The sequence below is a fragment of the Zonotrichia leucophrys genome, unplaced genomic scaffold (genome assembly GCF_028769735.1).
Source record: "Zonotrichia leucophrys gambelii isolate GWCS_2022_RI unplaced genomic scaffold, RI_Zleu_2.0 Scaffold_38_522144, whole genome shotgun sequence".
NCBI lineage: Eukaryota > Metazoa > Chordata > Aves > Passeriformes > Passerellidae > Zonotrichia > Zonotrichia leucophrys.
In genome coordinates this window covers 15,957-34,285 of record NW_026992243.1, presented here as the reverse complement: position 1 = coordinate 34,285, position 18,329 = coordinate 15,957, and the positions used below count along the sequence as shown (strand labels likewise).

The 18,329-nt window shown below is 57.5% G+C and overlaps 1 pseudogene; it reads right to left on the bottom strand.

The window, feature by feature from the left end:
* Nucleotides 1-5,868: 5,868 nt before the first annotated feature.
* LOC135460388 (zinc finger protein 850-like) lies at nucleotides 5,869-16,974 on the bottom strand (annotated as a pseudogene).
* Nucleotides 16,975-18,329: the final 1,355 nt, after the last annotated feature.

The following is an 18,329-nucleotide window of genomic DNA, read 5'->3' as shown; positions in this document are numbered from 1 at the left end:
GTGGAATGGCCTTGAGAGGGACTGGGAGTGCACTGCGAGAACTGTGGAGCACTGAGAGCCAAGGTTAAGGTCTGGGAGTGAAATGAGAAGTTCTGGGAATGGACTGGTATTGTACTGGGAATGAGATGAAAGGGACTGGGAGGGAGTTTGTGGACACTGGGGGGGCCTGGGGCGGCATTGGGCGGAACTGGGAATGGCGTGCGCGGCACCGGGAGGCCGAGTCCAGCGCGGGGCACTAGGGGCTGCGGGTCTGCCCGGCAACTGATGAGTCATCAGAGAGCCGCACTCTGATTGGCTGAGGGGCCACAGCACCGCGCGCGGCTGAGATGGACACGCGGGGCCACTGGGAGTGACTGGGAATGGACTGGGAGAGCCAGGGGAGCCGCTGGGACGGACATGAGGCAGCGGGGACGGTCACAAGGAAGGCTGAGGGCTCTGGGGTGATTCCCAGGGAGGTTATGAGGGGACATGCTCGGGCCCCTCTCTATGGCCCAGGAGCTGCGGGCACGGGCAGGAAAATCCAGGAGCGAAGCGCCCGACACCCCAGACTGCCCGAGCCCTGGGCCCCTGCGCTCCCCCAAACGATTTCAGGGCTGTGCCAGAGCCAGCAACCAGCCCTTTGTCATCCCAATCACCCGTGGCTGTCACCCCCTGCTGCTCGTCTTTCCGGGTGACAAATGGGACAAAAACTCCCAGAGAAACCCAAACCCCATCACTGCCCGGCTCAGATGTGAGCCCATCCCACGGGCAGCACCCCCTTACCCTGCTGCAGCCCGGGGGTCACTGTGCCACAGGGTCAGTCCTGCCAGGACAGGCAGCTCCAGCAAGGCCCTCTGGCCACGGGGATCCCACGGGGTCACAGCCTCCTCTCAGACTGTGCCAGGGAGCTGCTCCAGGGCCTGTGGGGGGATCTCTGCATCCAGCACCTCCATCTTTAGAACCACCAGGGATTGGCTCTACTGGACATGGAGGAAGCTTCCATAGCTTCTCTCAAAGCCCACCCCACTACCACAACCAGTCCATACAAACCCAATACATCCCAAAAAATTGGGTCCTAGATATCCAAGAACTCGGATGCACCCCAGAATGGGGAGGGAGATGTCCAGGGGCTCAGTGGGCCCATAAATGAGGCCCCAGGTGAGGGCATTCTCTGCTTGGCTGAGCACTGCCTGAGGGCTGGGGCTGCAGCAAGGGGGTACATCCTCCTCCAGCCGGGATGTCCCACAAACAGGGGAGCCCCACAAGCCCCTCAGAACCCTGGAGCTGGGCTGGTCCTGCCAGAATGTAGGGAGCCACCAAAACTGGTCCATCCCTGCCCTCTGCAGCTGCACAGGGAGAGGAAATACAAGGGAAGGCCCAGAAGCTGAGAAGAAATGGGAGGGATTCTGCCCTGAGCACCATCATGGGCACAACAAACCAGCCTGGGCACAGGGAGTGAATTTATTACCAACCAAATCACAGCAGCACAAGGAGAAGGGAAAGAAATCTCTCCAACACCTTCTTCCCATGGAACACAGATCACCAGGATCACAGATGACCAGGGCTCTGCCCAAAGGGGGTCACTGGGGGTCATCTAACACGGATCCTCCCATGGGGGATGGAGCTGGAGCAGCGCACGAAGCTCTTCCTGAACTCAGGGCACTCACATGTCTTCCCTTAGTGGCGCCTCCGTTGCTGTTGGGTCGAGGCTGAGCTCTGTCAGAAGCCCTTCCTGCATCCCCCAAACCTGTAGGGCCTCTCCCCGGTGTGGATCTTGTGGTCCTTGATGCGGTGGGAGATCTTCCTGAAGCTCTTCCCACATCCCAAGCCCCAGCAGGGATGTTCCTTGCTTTGGATCTCCTGGTGCCGGATCAGGTGGGAGCTCTGGCTGGAGCTCATTCCACATTCCAAGCACTTGTAGGTGTCTCAGCTTGAGAGACGATTTAAAAGAGGACACTCTGGGGTGAGTGTTGTTCCCTCCAGCGGTTCCAATAATCTCTTTCCACCAACAGGAAATGAAGGTTAACAGAGGAAACTGAAAAAACCTCCAACAGTTTATTAACAAACAGAATAACAAAAAGGCAAGAATAATTCAAATAAAAGTAAATAACTGCTAGGTATTAAATTGCCAGGCCTTACCTGCCACATACTCTGGGACAAAAGGCCCAAAATGCCAGAGAAATCCCCGCTCACGACACGGGCTACAGGCGGCACCGGCTTCTCCCGCAGGGAAAAGCCAACCAGGGGCTGTCCCACGGCGATGCGAGCCCGGGGCTCGCCCGGCCTTGAGCTCCTCCCCAGCCGCGCTCCGCGGGCGCGGTCCCGGCGGGTGAAGCGGCGGCGCCGCAGCCTCGGGCTGTTTTCTCTCCCGGCCCGGCCCGGCCCGGCTCGCAGCGGCTTCGGGCGGCAGCGGCGCCGCTCCGCTCCCGCCCGCGCGGGGCCCCGGGCTCCGGCACAGCCGCTGCTCAGCGCGCCCCGGGCTCTCCGAGGCTCGCGCTGCAGCCTCTCCCGACCGAGGAAAGGGAAAATCCTTTCTTTGCCTGGCCCAAAAAAGCTTTTCAGGCACACAGAAAACCACGGGGCGCAGAGAGAGCCGCGGAAAAGCCGCGCAGCGAGGCTTCGAAACGCCCGCGCAGCGAACAAGGAGCCGCTCCCGCCACGGCCGCACACGGCCCGTCCCGGCTGCCGGGGGTTAAAGACACAATAGCCGTTCTTTGGGCACAAAGCAGAGGAGCACGGAATGTGCCGTCACAGCAACTCACTGCGAGACAACTGCATACACAATAATCACAGGTCTCCATCTATCTATAAAAGCACGTACTGAACTCTGGATACAGCAGTGTGCACCAGGACAGGAGCGGAGAGGCTGAACGGACACCAGGGGAGATGGGGAATGTACGGACAGAGCAAACCCTCCAAGGGCTTTAACCTGATTCCCAGCTTTTCCGTGTTTCAAGGGCTTTGACTGCTGGATTTGAAAGAACTGGGATCTCACCGTGAAAAGCAGAGCAGTCAGAACCAGCCACTGCTGTTGGAGTCCAAGTCTGGACTTGTCACATCTCAGGTTTGAAAATACAGTGAATAAAAAACTCCATTACCCACAACCTTTCCCAGCCCATCCCTCCGGATATACAACAAAAAGTGATTCATCTCATTTTAAAGGGAGAAAACATTGTAAAATGAATGCAAAAATATTCCCTCATAGAAACTTACATTGAGAATATACAGAATAATGAAGTGTATCTAGCAACACGTGCTGTCATTTCTCAGGTGTCTCAGGCTCAGAGTCAGCTCAGAGCCGGGCTCTGTCCCCCAGGGTGCCCGAGCCCCGGGCCAGCTCCGAGCAGCCTCTCCCGGCTCTCCAGCCCGGCTCTCCCCGGCCGTGCCCCGGGCAGCCCCTCGGTGTTTCCGTGGTGCCGCTGCCCCGCTCTGCTCCTGGTGCCCTGCCAATGGCCGGGGCTGCGCTCGGTGCCCGCGGGTGTCCCTGAGCGGGGCAGGGCCGAGCCCCGGTGCCCGGCAGAGCCCCGAGGGTCCCCCCTGGGCCCGGCCTCCCCGGGTCATGGAGCCACGGCCCGCAGGGCCCCGGCGCGGCCGGCCGGGCCATTCCCGCTGCCCCGGCAGCCCGGGCTGCGGCCCCGGGGCTCGGCAGGGCGGCGCTGGGCTGTCGCTGGCACCGCGGCCAGAGCCTGCCCGGCCTCCGGGCACCGCAGGGGCTGCAAGGCCACAAGGCCGGGGCTGCTCCCGGCCCCTTCCAGGCTGTCCCTCGGCTGCTGGGTGCCGGCTGTGGCCCTTGTGACACCCTCGCTGATGTGGGACATTGTGGGGCAGTCAGGAACGAGAGTTGTAGGAGTGTCTAGGGTAGGATGGTCGGGACAGACGGAGACAAGAGATCTCTGCAGCCAGGGCATGGAACTTGTGGTTTATTGCAAAGGGCCTGGGTGCAGGGCCCTGCTTGGAGCTGCCAGGCACAGCTGGAGCAGGCCCGAGAGAAGAGAGGGGTAGAGAGGATGAGAGGGTGAGAGAGTGAGAGAGCCAAGAGAGTAAAAGGGGTAAGAGACCAAGGTTCCCGTTACAATACAAGAAATCTTCTTCTGTGTTGAATATTCTAATTCTCACTAACCAATCTAGTACAAGATACAAATCCTATAGCACTTACACACAGCCTGTAAAAGTCATTACATTATCATAACGTTTTACACTTTAAACCCTAAAAACTCCTCTTTGGACCCTTCTGCCAAGCTGGTAGGGTCTGCTCTGACCCTTGGACCTGTCTGCAAGCAGAGGGAATTGTTCCAGCAAAAGGGGATTACCTTCAGTCAGCCACACCATTGTTTTCCAGTTGCTCAGTAACTAAGGGATCTCAAAGCTTGCTTTCATTTCAATCTCGCTTATAGTTTCTATATTCTCAAAATCTTTTGCCAGACAATCATATTTATAAAGGCTTTCCTGTTACATCTTCCCCAACAATAGTGTTTGAGATTGCTTAAAAATCAGTGGCAAAGCCATGAGTAAAAGTCAGATTTCACGTTTAGCAGCAAAGCACAATCAGTTCATTGGCAAGATTCATTCTACTGCCTACAAGACAGCTAAGGCACCAGGGAAAACAAGCAACAACAAAAGCAAACAAAATCCAGTCAATCAAAACAGAAATGCACTGAGAACTCTCTAAGACAGTGTGAGTGGATGTGTGTTGTGTTTAGGTGCATGGGACAAAAGACAGTTTGGACGGGGATTAAAAGGAACGAGGCCTAAAAGTTAACAACACTGAGCAGCACTTCAAATTCTACCTTAATTTATAACCTAACTTCCACCTTAGGGCTAGCAATTCAACAGAGCAATAACACTCAGCACTTAACCTAACTTACAGCTATAACTTCCACATTCTATTCAGCAACTTAACAGAAAACAACACTTAACTTAAAACTTGCGTTTGACAACTGAGCAAAGGAACAATACTTAGCAGCATTTAAGTAAGTTCAGAACTATAACTGAATCTTGGTTTCAGGCCTAACTTAGATATCCAAGGTACTTACACATCTAAGAAAGCATTATTTCTGCCAGATTTCCTATGGCACATGTGCAGGAGCACACACACAAACAGAAACAGTCAGTGCAAGCAAGGTACCTGTGAAAAATTCCCCTCAGGGGTCACTGAAATCCTCCCTTCAGATGCTTTTGCATCTCCTGCTGGGTGAAGGTTGGGGCCTTGAGGAGTGAGGGTATCAGCCAGGACACGTTTCAGTGATCCTGCAGGCAGAGCAAACCCGAGGGCATGATCCAGCATGATCCCGAGGGTTTGCTGGCTCTGAGAGGCCCCCTCAGAGGGAGACTGAGGGTCACAGCCCACAGTGGCCCAGGAGAGCTCACAGGGTCTCCTTTTGGACTGCTATTGATAGGGCCACAAGAGAGTGGGCTTCAGTCACAAGGGTGTTTCATCCCAGCCACAGTTTGGCTTGGCACTTTCTCTAAAAGTGTGGAAAGGAATGTTGTGCCATTCAGGCAAGAGGAACATTTTCCAAGGCTGGCCATAAGGAAAACAGGAGCCTTTTAGCAGTTCCTGGGAGCAGACAGTATTTCTGATAAGTCTGGAAAGAGCAAAACCCAGGTGCTGTTTCCAAGGACAAGAGCTAACAAGCATTTCTCAGATCACACTGCAGCCTGGAAAGGAGGAGGGGGCAATGCACCACCACACTGGGATCTCAGGGGTGCCCATGGCCTGGGTGATGCTGGCCTGATGTCAGCCACCCACCAAAGCCACTCTGTCCCTGCCCCCGCAGCTGCACAGGGCAGAGGGAATTTAACCAAGAGTTCCTGGGTTGGGATAAGACGGGGAGAGATCCCTCATCAAACCCCAAAATGAGCATCACAGACCCAGCCTGGGCACACGGAGGGAATTTATTACCAACCAAATCACAGCAGTACAAGGAGAAGGGAAAGATATTTCTCCAACACCTTCCCTCCACGCAACGGGGATCACCCGGAACAGGGGTCACTGGGGATCATCCAGTGTGGATCCTCCCAGGGGGATGGAGCTGGAGCAGTGCACGAAGCTCTTCCCACACTCAGGGCCTCTCCCTGGTGTGCATGTGCTGGTGCCTGATGAGGTGGAAGTTGTGGTTAAAGCCCTTCCCACATTCCAAGCACCTGTAGGGCTGTTCCTCGGTGTGGGTTGTTTGGTGGTGGATGAGGTTGGATCTGTGCCTGAAGCTGTTCCCACATTCCCCACATTCATAGGGTCGCTCCCCAGTGTGGATCCTCTGGTGCTTAATGAGGTTGGAGCTCCGGCTCAAGCCCTTTCCACATTTCAAGCACTCATACGGCCATTCACGTTTGCCGGTGTGGATCTTTTGGTGGCTGATAAGGTGGGAGCTCTGCATGAAGCTCTTCCCACATTCCTCACATTTACAGGGCCGTTTCTCAGTGTGGATGTTCTGGTGCTGGATCAGGTCGGAGCTCGTGCTGAAGCTCTTCCCACACTCCCCACACTTGTAGGGCTTCTCCCCGGTGTGGATGCACCGATGGCTGACCAGGTGGGAGTTGCGGCTGAAGCGCTTCTCGCAGTCGGGGCAGTGGAATGGCCTCTCCCCTGTGTGTGTTGGCTGATGTTGGAGGAGTTTCTTGGTGTTCCAAAACCTCTTCCCACACTCAGGACACTCACAGGGCTTCTGCCCGGTGTGGATGCGCCAGTGGATGTTTGGGCTGGAGCTCCGTCTAAAGCTCTTCCCATACTCCAAGCACTTGTAGGGCCGTTCCCTGGTGTGGCAGCGCAGGTGCCTGATGAGGTGGAAGTTGCAATTAAAACGCTTCCCACATTCTGAGAACTCATAGGGCTTTTCCCCAGTGTGAGTTGTTTGGTGCCAGATGAGTCTGGAGCTCAGGCTGAAGCTTTTCCCACATTCCCTACACTCATAGGGCCTTTCCCCAGTGTGAACCTTTGGTGCTTGTTGAGGTCAGAGCTCCACCTGAAGCTCTTCCCACATTCCATGCACTCATAGGGCTTTTCCCCAGTTTGGATCACCTGGTGCCAAGTCAGATGGGAGCTCTGTTTGAAGCTCTTCCCACAATCCAAGCAGGTGTAGGGCCGTTCCTCAGTGTGGATCACCTGGTGCCCCGATCAGGTTGGAGCTCTGGCTGAAGCCCTTCCCACATTCCCAGCACTTGTAGGGCTTCTCCCCATCATGAGGCTTCTCCATCAGCTCTGAGCTCTGGCTGGATCTCCGGCCGCCTTCCTGGCTCAGGGGGGCTCTTTCCTCCTCACAGCACCCGGGACTGGGTTTGCAGCCCCTCCTCGTGCGGGATCTCCAGGGCTTTTTCTCCTCCTCCATCCAGCCACAGCTTGGGAATGAAAAAACCTGGTTTGAGAGGAAAAACAAGGGTGAGTGCCTTGGGATGGGGGTTTCTACTGCCCAAGAACATCTCAGGAAGTCACTGGGTGTTTTGTGTTCATACAAGTCTTCAAACTACCAAGATTCAGCCCAAAACCCCTCCCAGGAGTTCCCCCTCTGTGATCTTCACGCTTTGATGTTTCGTGGGTGCCCTTTCCTGGGCTGATGGGGGTCCCGTGGCTCCTGCTGTCCCCCCTCTCCAGGATCTCGCTTAGGGATGATCCGGCGATCCCACAGCCCCCGCCGGCGCTCTGCCGGCAGCGACCACCCACGCCCCTTCCTCCCAAAAACCCCCAGCCGGTCGTGGACCCTCATTATCCACCACGGGGCATTTGCGGTTTAGCCTGGGGCTCCTCCAAGGTCCAAATAGCCGTGACCCCCAGAACACCCGCCAGGAACCCCCGATATATCTGGGGCGAACTTCCCCTCCCAGCTCACCTGCAGCATACAAGGGGGAGATGCTCCAGGGGCCGAGGCTGCTGTGGACGTAGCGGGCGCTGAGACCGAGAATCCTTCCTCTTCCTCTTCCTCTTCCTCTTCCTCTTCCTCTTCCTCTTCCTCTTCCTCTTCCTCTTCCTCTTCCTCTTCCTGCTCCTCCTCTTCCTCTCTCTCTCTTCTTCCTTCCTCTGCTCCCCCGTCTCTTTCTCCACTGCTCGTCCCGCTGCTCCTCGTTCTTAGTGCCGCCTCAGCAGGGCTGGGGGCACACGGGACCCCCCCAAAATCCGTGTGGGGACGGAGCGGGGGGCCCCGGCCGGGCCCAAGCCCACGGGGAGGGGCTGCAGCCACCGCCGGCTCAGGAGCTCTGTGGGCAGAGGAAAGGGGGTGACACCGGGCTGGGGGCCCGGGGGGAGCACACACACGCTCCGGGGGATGGGGGGACATGACCCCCCAGGACCCCCCCTCCCTTCTTAGGCACGTGGAAGCCTAGCCCCAGCGCCAGGAAGACGAAGCCCAACACGGAGCCCCCCATCCCCGTCAGCATCTTGGGGGTGCTTTCAGTGGCTGCTCGTGGGCAGGATCCCAAAATGGCAGCGGCTGCCCCGAAGGGTCTGGGACGGCATGTGACAGGCTGGGATGGACTGGGACACACTGGGACAGCAGGATATACCAGCGGGACCAGATTTGGGCACCCAGGATCATACTGGGGTATACTGGGACCACATTGAGGGCTACTGGGAAATGCTGAGGGCAACTGGGTGCTTTTGGGATATACTGGGTGTGATTTGGATCGTACTGGGACTGACTGGAACCATAGTAGTGGTGAAAAAAGCACAATTGGAATAATGCAGGAGGCAGCTGGGATCCCATTGGGAGCAGCTGGCCCATGCTGGAGTCATACTGGGATCATACTGGGACTGACAGGGTCATACTTGGAGTGACTGGCATAGTACTGGGAGTGACTGGAACCATAGTAGTGGTGAAAAAGCACAATTGGAAAAATGCAGGAGGCAATTGGGATCACACTGGGAGCAACTGGCCCATGCTGGAGTAATAGCAGGATTGACAGTGTCATACTGTCAGTGACTGAAATAACACTGGGAGTATCTGGGTGTGACTGGGATCATACTGGGGTGACTGGACTCACACTGGGGTCATGCTAGGAGCAACTGGGGCCATCATGTGGGCAAATGACATTCTAGGAGTGACTGGGCTCATACTGGAAGTGACTGGGGCCATACTGGACTCCTACTGGGAGGGACTGAGATTGGAAGGAACCATACAGGGCCTGACTGGGAGAAACTGGGACCGTGTTGGGGGCAACTGGGATCTTATTGGGAGTGACTGGGAACATAAAAGCTTGAATGGAGTTTCTATCCCGTGGCATTCCTGGGGAGCAGTGGCAGCTTCACGGCCCCAGCCTGGGGGTCAGAGCAGGGGGAACCGCTGGGACACAGCTGAGGGCTGGTGGCTCCTCCCCGACTTCATTTTCTCTCCCCAGTTCAAATCATCCCCTCCTATTCAAATCCCCTCCATTTACATTTTCTTCCCATAATAAAAGTGTCCTCACCCCAATTAAACTTTTCTGCCTAATTAGGCTCTGCACCCCCTCCTCACCCCCGGCTCCCCCTGGCAGGACCTGGCTGGGACCTTCTGGAAACAGGAGTGGAAAGAGTTTAAAAATTCATCATTATTTTCTTGGTTTCTGGGGGATTTTCCTGTGGCTTTCCTGCAGAAAGGCTCAGGGATCCCCTCAAGCTCCACCCCCTTTCCAGTCCCTTTTCCAGCTCTTTTCCTCAGCTGACCCAAACCTGCAGATTTTGGGGGGTGGGAGGGGTCGCTCTGCTCGGCAGTCTCGGAGGTGCCCCCAGGGAGGCCCCGAGGCCCCAGCGCAGCTCCCTCCGGCCCCTTGGAGCATTTGGAATCTCCAGCTCTCAGCCAGCGCTCTCCGTGGGATCCAATCCCCCCTGCAGGGTTTTCCCCCAGACCGGCTTTATTTCCAGGGGGTTTTGTGGTTTCCCTTCGAGCCAGGCCCTGGTGGAGGAGGGCCACGGGTGAGGGGGTAAATAGAGAATAAACACGGGATTGTAGAAAAAGAAAAAAAAAGTTAAAGGTATCTGAAATAAAATAAAATAAAATAAAATAAAATAAAATAAAATAAAATAAAATAAAATAAAATAAAATAAAATAAAATAAAATAAAATAATAAAACAAAACTCTGAAAAATAAAAAGCAACGGCAGAGCTTTTTCTGCTGGGACTTTGGGTTTTTGTCCCCGTTTCAAGCTGGTTCTGAGCCAGAAACCAATGGCTGGGAGAGACTTGGCTGCTGAAAGGCCTTGTATTGCCAAAACTAAAGTGTCGAGTATCAAGTAACAGCTTGAGATTACGAAGTCTCAGCCTCCACGTTGGATTCCCTCGTTTCAAGATGCCAGCTCAGCTCCGCACGGGGCCGGTCCCTGCTCGGCCCAGCGGGGTCCCCCAGACCCCTGCGGTCCCTGCTGGGCTCGGCCCTGGGGTTCGTGCGGGGCAGGGGCGGCTCAAGGAGGGCTCGATCCGTCCGGAGGAAGAAGAGGAAGAAGAAGAAGAAGAAGAAGAAGGGGCTGGGGCCGCCTGCGGTGTCCGATCTTCGTGGAGCAGCGGCGGGCGAGGCCCTTTGATGGCGATTTCCTCTTACAGCCCCGCTCTGAGGTGGTGGCCGGGGGTCCTGTCATTGACGCCTTGGGGCTGATTCCAGTGAAAGGACTCGGAAGGACTGGTTTGTACAAAACCAGAAATGTTTATAAAGGCACGAGCCTCGCCGAGCTTTGCAGCCCAGGAAATCCCGTTTGGGGGAGTTTTGCTCTCTGTTCATGGTTTGAGCAGAGACCAGAGCCAGGAAACGTCACCGCCCATTTGTGTAGGTGGTTGTTGTGCAGCGACAGCGGCTTCCAATCCGCCCCCGCTGGCTCCCGCATCCCCCACCTGAGCATCTCTCCCGGCCCCCAGGTCAGAGTTTGGCGGCTTCTCTCTGACAGATCCGCCGCGAAGCCGAGCGGCAGTCCTGAGGAATGGCTCTGTTGTCACGGCTGGCCCCACAATCGCCTGGTCGCTCCCTGGGATCCACCTGACACCTGGAGGTGCAGGAGGGAGCTGGGGGTCAGGGGTGCCCCCCTTGGCCCCCGGTGCCCGCCGAGGCTGGTCCGGGCGGGATCCGTTCAGCCACGGCCGCGGGCACTGAGCCCGATCCAGAGGCAGCGCAGGGTTTCTGCAGGGCTTCATTCAGGAGTTCCTGTGGGAGAAGAAGAAGTGGTGACACTGATGGGCCATGGATGGTCCCCCCAAACGGGCTCTGTCATCCACGGCCGACAAGGTCACCGCTTCTCCATTGCCTGTCCCAGGAGCTCCCAAATGTAGCCCTGGAGAAATCCGGGCCCTGCCTCTGGATCAGACTCTGGGAACCCCCTGGCCCGGATGGGCTGGACGTGGCCGAACGGCTCCTGCATGGATCGGCCCGGTGAGCACCGGGGGCAGCGCGGGGGGCCGGGAGTGTTCGACAGATCCCGAGCATGACCCGGGCTCCCTCCTGGAGCCGCAGGTCCCAGACGGACCTCAGGGAGAGACCTGGCGATTGTGGGATGATCAGGAGCAGCAGAACCATCCCTCAGGACTGCAGCTTGGAATTGCAGTGGATGGGCTAGAGAGAAGCCACCAAACTCTGACCTGGGGGCCAGGAGAAACGCCCAGGCGGGATGCGGGAGCCAGGCGGGATGCGGGAGCCAGCGGGGTTGGATGGGGAGGCCGGAGCTGCCGTCGCTGCACAAATGGGCGGTGATGTTTCCTGGCTCTGCTCTCTGCTGCGTTCAAACCACGTCATGAACAGAGAGCAAAACTCCCCCAAACGGGATTTCCCGGGCTGCAAAGTTCGGCGAGGCTCGTGCCTTTTATAACCATTCCTACACTGCTCCTGCTGAGTCTTTCCATGCAATCTGCCCCAAGGTTTCGATCACGGTGTGGGGCGGCTTCGGCCCCACAGGGAGGCGGCCCCGATCCGGCCCGCGCCCCTCTATAAACCCCATTCCCCCCTTTTCCCGCACTGCCGCTCCCCCTACCTCAAAACAGCCCAGAGGCGCCTGCCCCTGCAGCGGGGTCCCTCCTATCTCGAAAAAACAGAACAAAGTTAAAAAACCCTACGTAATTGCCACAAATGGCCCCAAAAAGCGAAGCGGCCCCCGGGAAGATGCTTATGAGGGCTTTAACACACGCATCGCCGGCGGGCATCTGTCACGCTCGGAGGCTGTCGGCGTTTGCACTTCAGGCAGGTAAATCGAATTCAAAATGTCAGAGGTTTCCACCACCTGCTCTTTCTCCTCTTTTTTTCTTGGCGGATTTTACACCGCCCCCTTTCACTCCACAGAGCTAAAAAGGAAAATCCCTGGCTGCCCCATGGCCTTCCACAGCTCCAGCCCTGTGCTTTCTCCTCTCCTCTTTACTTTGCACCAGATTCTCCCTCCTCCTCCCCCTGACAGTTCAGAGGGAAGAGATTTCTCCCACTGGCACCACGCTTCTCACTGTGTCCCATTTTTCCCAGCTGTCTGCCTGCGCAGCTGGACCTGCCTTGGGGCTGGTTAATGTTGGAACAAATTATTGTAGAGATTATTGGGATTGGCTGGGTGTGGCCGGGTGCCACCAAAATCGCTCTGTCACTGCCGTCCTGAGGCTGGGCAGGGAACAGAACACAAGGAGAGGCTCCAGGGTCAGGGTAAGGACAGGGAGAGGTCACTAATGGGCACAGCACATCTGACTTGGGGAAATTAATTGAATTTGGGGATAAGGTGTTGTTGTTGTTGTTGTTTGCATGTTTGGGTTTTTCCAGTCAGGCAATTTCTTATCCCATCTTCTACTTGAAAGATCAAACAGTGAGGTGCAGAGAGGGGAGACAAACAGGGACAAACAAACGAAAAGGCCACGCACTCTCCCATGCCACGGGAATGGCTCAGCCGGAGAATGGAGAGTTTGGAAGTCTTGGCTGGGGACTGATTTCTCTGTCTGGAGCGAAATGTTTCTCAGGAATGGCAGAAATACCTCGAGATCTATTGACTGTGGTGCACTCCAGAGGGTGGGAGCTGATCCCCGGTGCTTTCGGGGAGGGCAGAGAAAGTGAGCGGCCACGCGTGGTGCGGAGAGCGGGCGCCCCTTTCCCGGGACGGGGCTTCGCTGTCGCCTCGCTGCCCTCGCTGTTGCCATCCCTGTGGCTGCCGGGAGTGGTGCCGAGGTCCCGCGCTGCCCATGGGACCCGCCTGACTCCGCTGCCCCCTGGGGTGGGTCGGTGCGGGGACAGGTCACTGTCCCGGGGTCCCCAAAGGAGAGGTGTCCCTGTCCCGTCACGATTGTAACTTCACCAAAGTGGAAATCTGGGCTCGATGGGGAGAAAGGGCTGGGAATTATTTCTTTTCCCATACCTGTGCCTGAAAGCCCCACAATTTCAAAGGTATAATATTGTGGAGGGAGAGGGCCATCTTTTCTGTTCCAGGAAGGTTGCTGCCTTCCTTGGCAGACACTTCTCTTTTAAACCAGGACAACTGCCAAGCAAATCACAGCAGAAGGGAAAGTAAAACTAATCCTACCAAAAACACCTTCCTCTCACCTCTGCCTGCTTCCCAGGCTTTGCTTTCTCCCAGATTCCCTCCCTTCTCCCCACCCAGAGGCGCAGGGGATGGGGGTCACAGCCTGGTACTGTCACAGCCTCCCCTCAGGGACAGGAATCCTTGTCCTGCTCCAGCCTGGGGTCCCTCCCACGGGACACATCCATCGGGAATGGGCTGCTCCAGCGGGATCCCCCAGGGGTCACAGGTGCCGCCAGGAGCCGCTTCCATGGCTCTGCAGGGGCTTCCCAGGGGCTCGGGGGAAGATCTGAAAGAGGCTGAAAAGAGAATATCTGGAGAGGCTCGGGGTCTCTCTCAGTCATCCCCTGCTCCAGGCTGGGCTCTTGTGGGGCTGCAGGTGGGTCCCTGCTCCATCCTGGCTTCAGCCACAGCTCCTAGCGCCTCCAGCTCCAGGTGACCCCAAGCTCCCTGTGGTCCAGGGCAGCAGCAGTTCCTCAGCCTCCTGCCTGGGCCATTCTGGGGTGTGCAAATCTCAGCATTTCCTGGGAGAGCAGCACACTGCAAGGCCTGGGGCAATTTATCCCGTGTACCCAATCTGCACCTCACCCAGCTGATTCTCCCGTCACTCCTCTTCCTTGAGCATGGCCTGGTGAGAATGGAGGGGAGGAACAGTCCTGGGCAGTCCCACACCTTCTCCCTCGGGGCTGCCCCAGGGCTCAGCCCCACATTGCTTTGATTTCATCCAAAAGGGAAAACCACCCCAGACCCCTTCAGCTGAGCAGAGGATGGGACAGGGTTTAGCAGAACACTTCCAATATTGTTTTTCCTGAGTCTGGAAAGAACCAGCCAAACTGAACTGATGTGGGACCTCCCAGCAGCGCCTCTCTGCCGTCCCAGCTGCAGCCCTCAGCTCCAGGCTCAAGGGCTGACTGGGAGCTCTGGGAAGGGGCCCCGGCTCGGGCTGCAGCCCCACGGCCCCACGGCAGCTGCGAGGCTCCTCCAGCTGGGATGGAACGTGGCAGGGGGAGCAGGGGAAGGGACGGGGCTGCCAGTGCCAGGGGAATGCGAGGGACACCAGGGGCACTTCACAAGCATTCAATGCAAAAGATAAAATCATAAGGAAGGCAAAAGGAACGGCAACAGCGTCACCGTAGCACAGGGCCACAGGAGGACCTGTCCCACTGGAGTGCGGTGACGCTGGCCGGATGCCGGGCACCCCCCAAAGCCGCTCTCTCACTGCCCTCCACAGCCAGACAGAGGAGACAAAATTTAACCTGGGGTTCAGGAGTTGAGATAAGGACCGGGAGAGATCCCTCATGAAACACCATCATGGGCAAAACAGGCTCAAAACTGGAGATATTAATTGAATTTATTGCTAACAAACTGGGGACTAGTAGAAGTAGTAGACTAGTAGAAGTAGAAAAAAAACCCTCCAAAACATCTTCCCCCACCCCTCCCTCCTTCCAGCACTACCTCCTCCTACTCTGACAGTCCAGGGAGACAGGGAATGGGGGCGTGCTCAGTTCATGCCCCGGGGCTTCTCCCTCTGCTCAGGGACAGAAATCATTTCTCAGTTCAGTACTGGAGTCCCTCCCATAGGAAAGTTCCTGAGGAACTTCTCCAAGCTGAGTCCCTCCCACGGGGCACAGCCCCCTCCAAGTGCTGCAGCGTGGCTCACTGTGCCCCAGGGTCAGTGCTGCCAGGACCATCCAAACGGATGTTTCTGCCTCTGCATTCCTCCAGGTGCCCATGAGGAGACAGGAAAATGTGGAGCATCTCCAGCCAGGACCATGGATCACCAGGGCTCTGCCCAACAGGGGTCACCGGAGATCATCCAATGTGGATCCTCCCATGGGGGATGGAGCTGGAGCAGCCCACGAAGCTCTTCCCACACTTGGGGCACTCGAAGGGCTTCCCTCAGTGATGCCTCCGTTGGTGTTCTGTCAAGTAAGAGCTCTTGGTGAAGCTCTTCCCACACTCCCCACACTCGTAGGGCCTCTCCCCGGTGTGGATGCGCTGGTGGGTGTTGAGGGAGGAGCTGCGTTTGAAGCCCTTCCCGCAGTCCGGGCAGCAGAAGGGCTTCCCCTCGGTGTGTATTGGCTGATGATGGAGGAGATGGGCACGGAGCCGAAACCTCTTCCCACACCCAGGACACTCGTAGGGCCTCTCCCCGGTGTGGATGCTCTGGTGGCGGCTGAGGTAGGACAGGAGCTTGAACCTCTTCCCACAGTCCTCACACTGGTAGGGCCGTTCCTCAGAGTGCAGGCGCTGGTGGTTGAGGAGGTTGGAGTAGTCACTGAAGCTCTTCCGACATTTTCTACATGTGTAGGGCCGTTCCCCTGTGTGAATTATCCGGTGGCGAATCAGACAAAAGCTATCGCTGAAGCTCTTCTCGCATTCCAAGCATTTATAGGGCCGTTCCCCAGTATGGATCTTCTGGTGGCTGCGCAGGCTGGACTTGTAGCTGAAGCTCTTCTTACATTCCAAACACTTATAAAGTCGTTCCCCAGTGTGAGTTCTCTGGTGGTGACTCAGGGCAAACCTCCCACTGAATCTTTTCCCACACTCCAAGCACTCATGGGGCCTTTCCCCACTATGGATCCTCTGGTGCTTGGTCAGACTGGAGCTCCAGCTGAAGCTCTGCCCACACTCCAAGCACTCATAGGGCTTTTCCCCACTGTGGATCACCTGGTGCTGCCTCAGGCTGGAGCTACCCCTGAAGCTCTTCCCACATTCCCCACACTTGTAGGGCCATCCCCCCGTATGGATCACCTGGTGTTTCTTCAGGCAGGAGTTGTAGCTGTAGCTCTTCCCACATTCCAAGCACTTGTGTGGCTTCTCCCCATCATGAGGCTTCTCCACCAGCTCTGAGCTCTGGCTGGATCTCCGGCCGCCTTCCTGGCCCAGGGGGGCTCTTTCCTCCTCACAACACCTGGGACTGGGTTTGCAGCCCCTCCTCGTGCGGGATCTCCAGGGCTTTTCCTCCTCCTCCATCTGGCCACAGCTTGGGAATAAAAAAATCCTGGTTTGAGAGGAAAAACAAGGGTGAGTGCCTTGGGATGGGGGTTTCTACTGCCCAAGAACATCTCAGGAAGTCACTGGGTGTTTTGTGTTCATATAAGTCTTCAAACTACCAAGATTCAGCCCAAAAACCCCTTCCAGGATTTCTCCCTCTGTAATCTTCACGCTTTGAAGTTTCGTGGGTGCCCTTTCCTGGGCTGATGGGGGTCCCGTGGCTCCTGCTGTCCCCCCTCTCCAGGATCTCGCTTAGGGATGATCCGGCGATCCCACAGCCCCCGCCCGCGCTCTGCCGGCAGCGACCACCCGCGCCCCTTCCTCCCAAAAACCCCCAGCCGGTCGTGGACCCTCATTATCCACCACGGGGCATTTGCGGTTTACTTTTGGAGTCCTCCTCTAAATATCCGCCCCCTAGAACACCCGCCAGGAACTCCCCGATATATCTGGGGCGAACTCCCCCTCCCAGCTCACCCGCGAGATGAAGAGGGGGAGGGAGAGGAGGCGCTGCCGGGGCTGCAGCGCCGCACACTCAGCGGGGACCACGCCGCGAACGTTCTTCTTTCTCCTCGGCTTCCTTCTCCTCTTCCTGCTCTTCCTCTTCCTCTCTCCCCCCTCTTCCCCCCGCTCCTCCTCCGTCTTTCCTCCCACTCGTCCTCCCGTTGCTAATCCCGCCTCCTTCTCCTCTTCCTCTAATCCCAGCCCTACTCAAACTCCTTTGTCTTCCCACCTCCTTCTCCTCCATCTCTTCTCGTGCTCCCCCCAGGCCCAGCGCCCGCGCTTTGTCCTCATGTCGGCTTCTCCCTGCCCAAGAAGGTCAGGGCGAGTCCCGCGGGTCGTGTCCCCTCATCTCCCGGAGTGTGTGCGCTCCCGCCGGGGCCCCCAGCCCGGTGTCACCCCCTTTTCTCTGCCCACAGAGCTCCTGAGCCGGCGGCGGCCGCAGCCCCTCCCCGTGGGCTCGGGCCCGGCCGGGACCCCCCGCTCCGTCCCCGCTCCGCTGATTTTGGGGGGGTCCCGTGTCCCCCCAGCCCCGCTGGCGCTCTGCCCCCGCCCAGTGCCTGCTCCCAGTGCTCCCAATAAAGCTTCCCAGTTAAACCCGGTCCAGTTTATGGGGGCACTGGGGAGGGACTTGGGGGGACCCCGCGGGGGGCTCGAGATTGGGGGTGGCAGAACCGACCCCGAGATGGATCGGGAATGGGGACCCCCGTGTGTCCCCCCGTGCGTCCCCGCTCGGGGGGGCCTTGATATGAACCCCAGCGGGGCACCCAGCGAACCCCAAAAGGCGCCAGGACCCTCCTAAGTCGCCCCACAGGCCCCAAGGACCCCCAAACGCCGCAGAAAAATTCTACCGAAAAAGAAATCTGCGGAAAGCAGCCAGTCAGAGAAGGCGGTGAGCATTTTTTATTAAAACAGCGCTGGGCGCTGATGATTCCCCAGTTGCCAGGCCGGCCCCAGAGCCCAGCGCTGCCCCAGCCCGACCTGCCCCGGCTCCATCCCGGCTCCTCCCGCGGGAAGCGACGGCGTTGGGATAAGGAGGGGCCAAGAGTACGCGTCGGGCTCGAGGGGAGCAGGGGAAGGGATGGAGGAGGAGGAGGAGGAGTGCCGAGGAAAGAACAGGAGAAGGACCAGAGAGAAGAAAAGGAGGCGGGATTAGGAAGGAGGGGAAGCGGGAGGAATCCCCATCCCAAGGTGCTAACCCCTTGTTTTGCCTCTCAAACCAGGGTTTGTCATTCCCAAGCTGTGGCCGGATGGAGGAGGAGGAAAAGCCCCAGAGATCCCTCACGTGGAGGGGCTGCAAACCCAGCCCAGGGAGGTGTGAGGAGGAAAGAGCCCCCCTGAGCCAGGAAGGCGGCCAGAGATCCAGCCAGAACTCAGAGCTGGTGGAGAAGCCTCATGGCAGGGAGAAGCCCTACAGCTGCTTGTGTGAA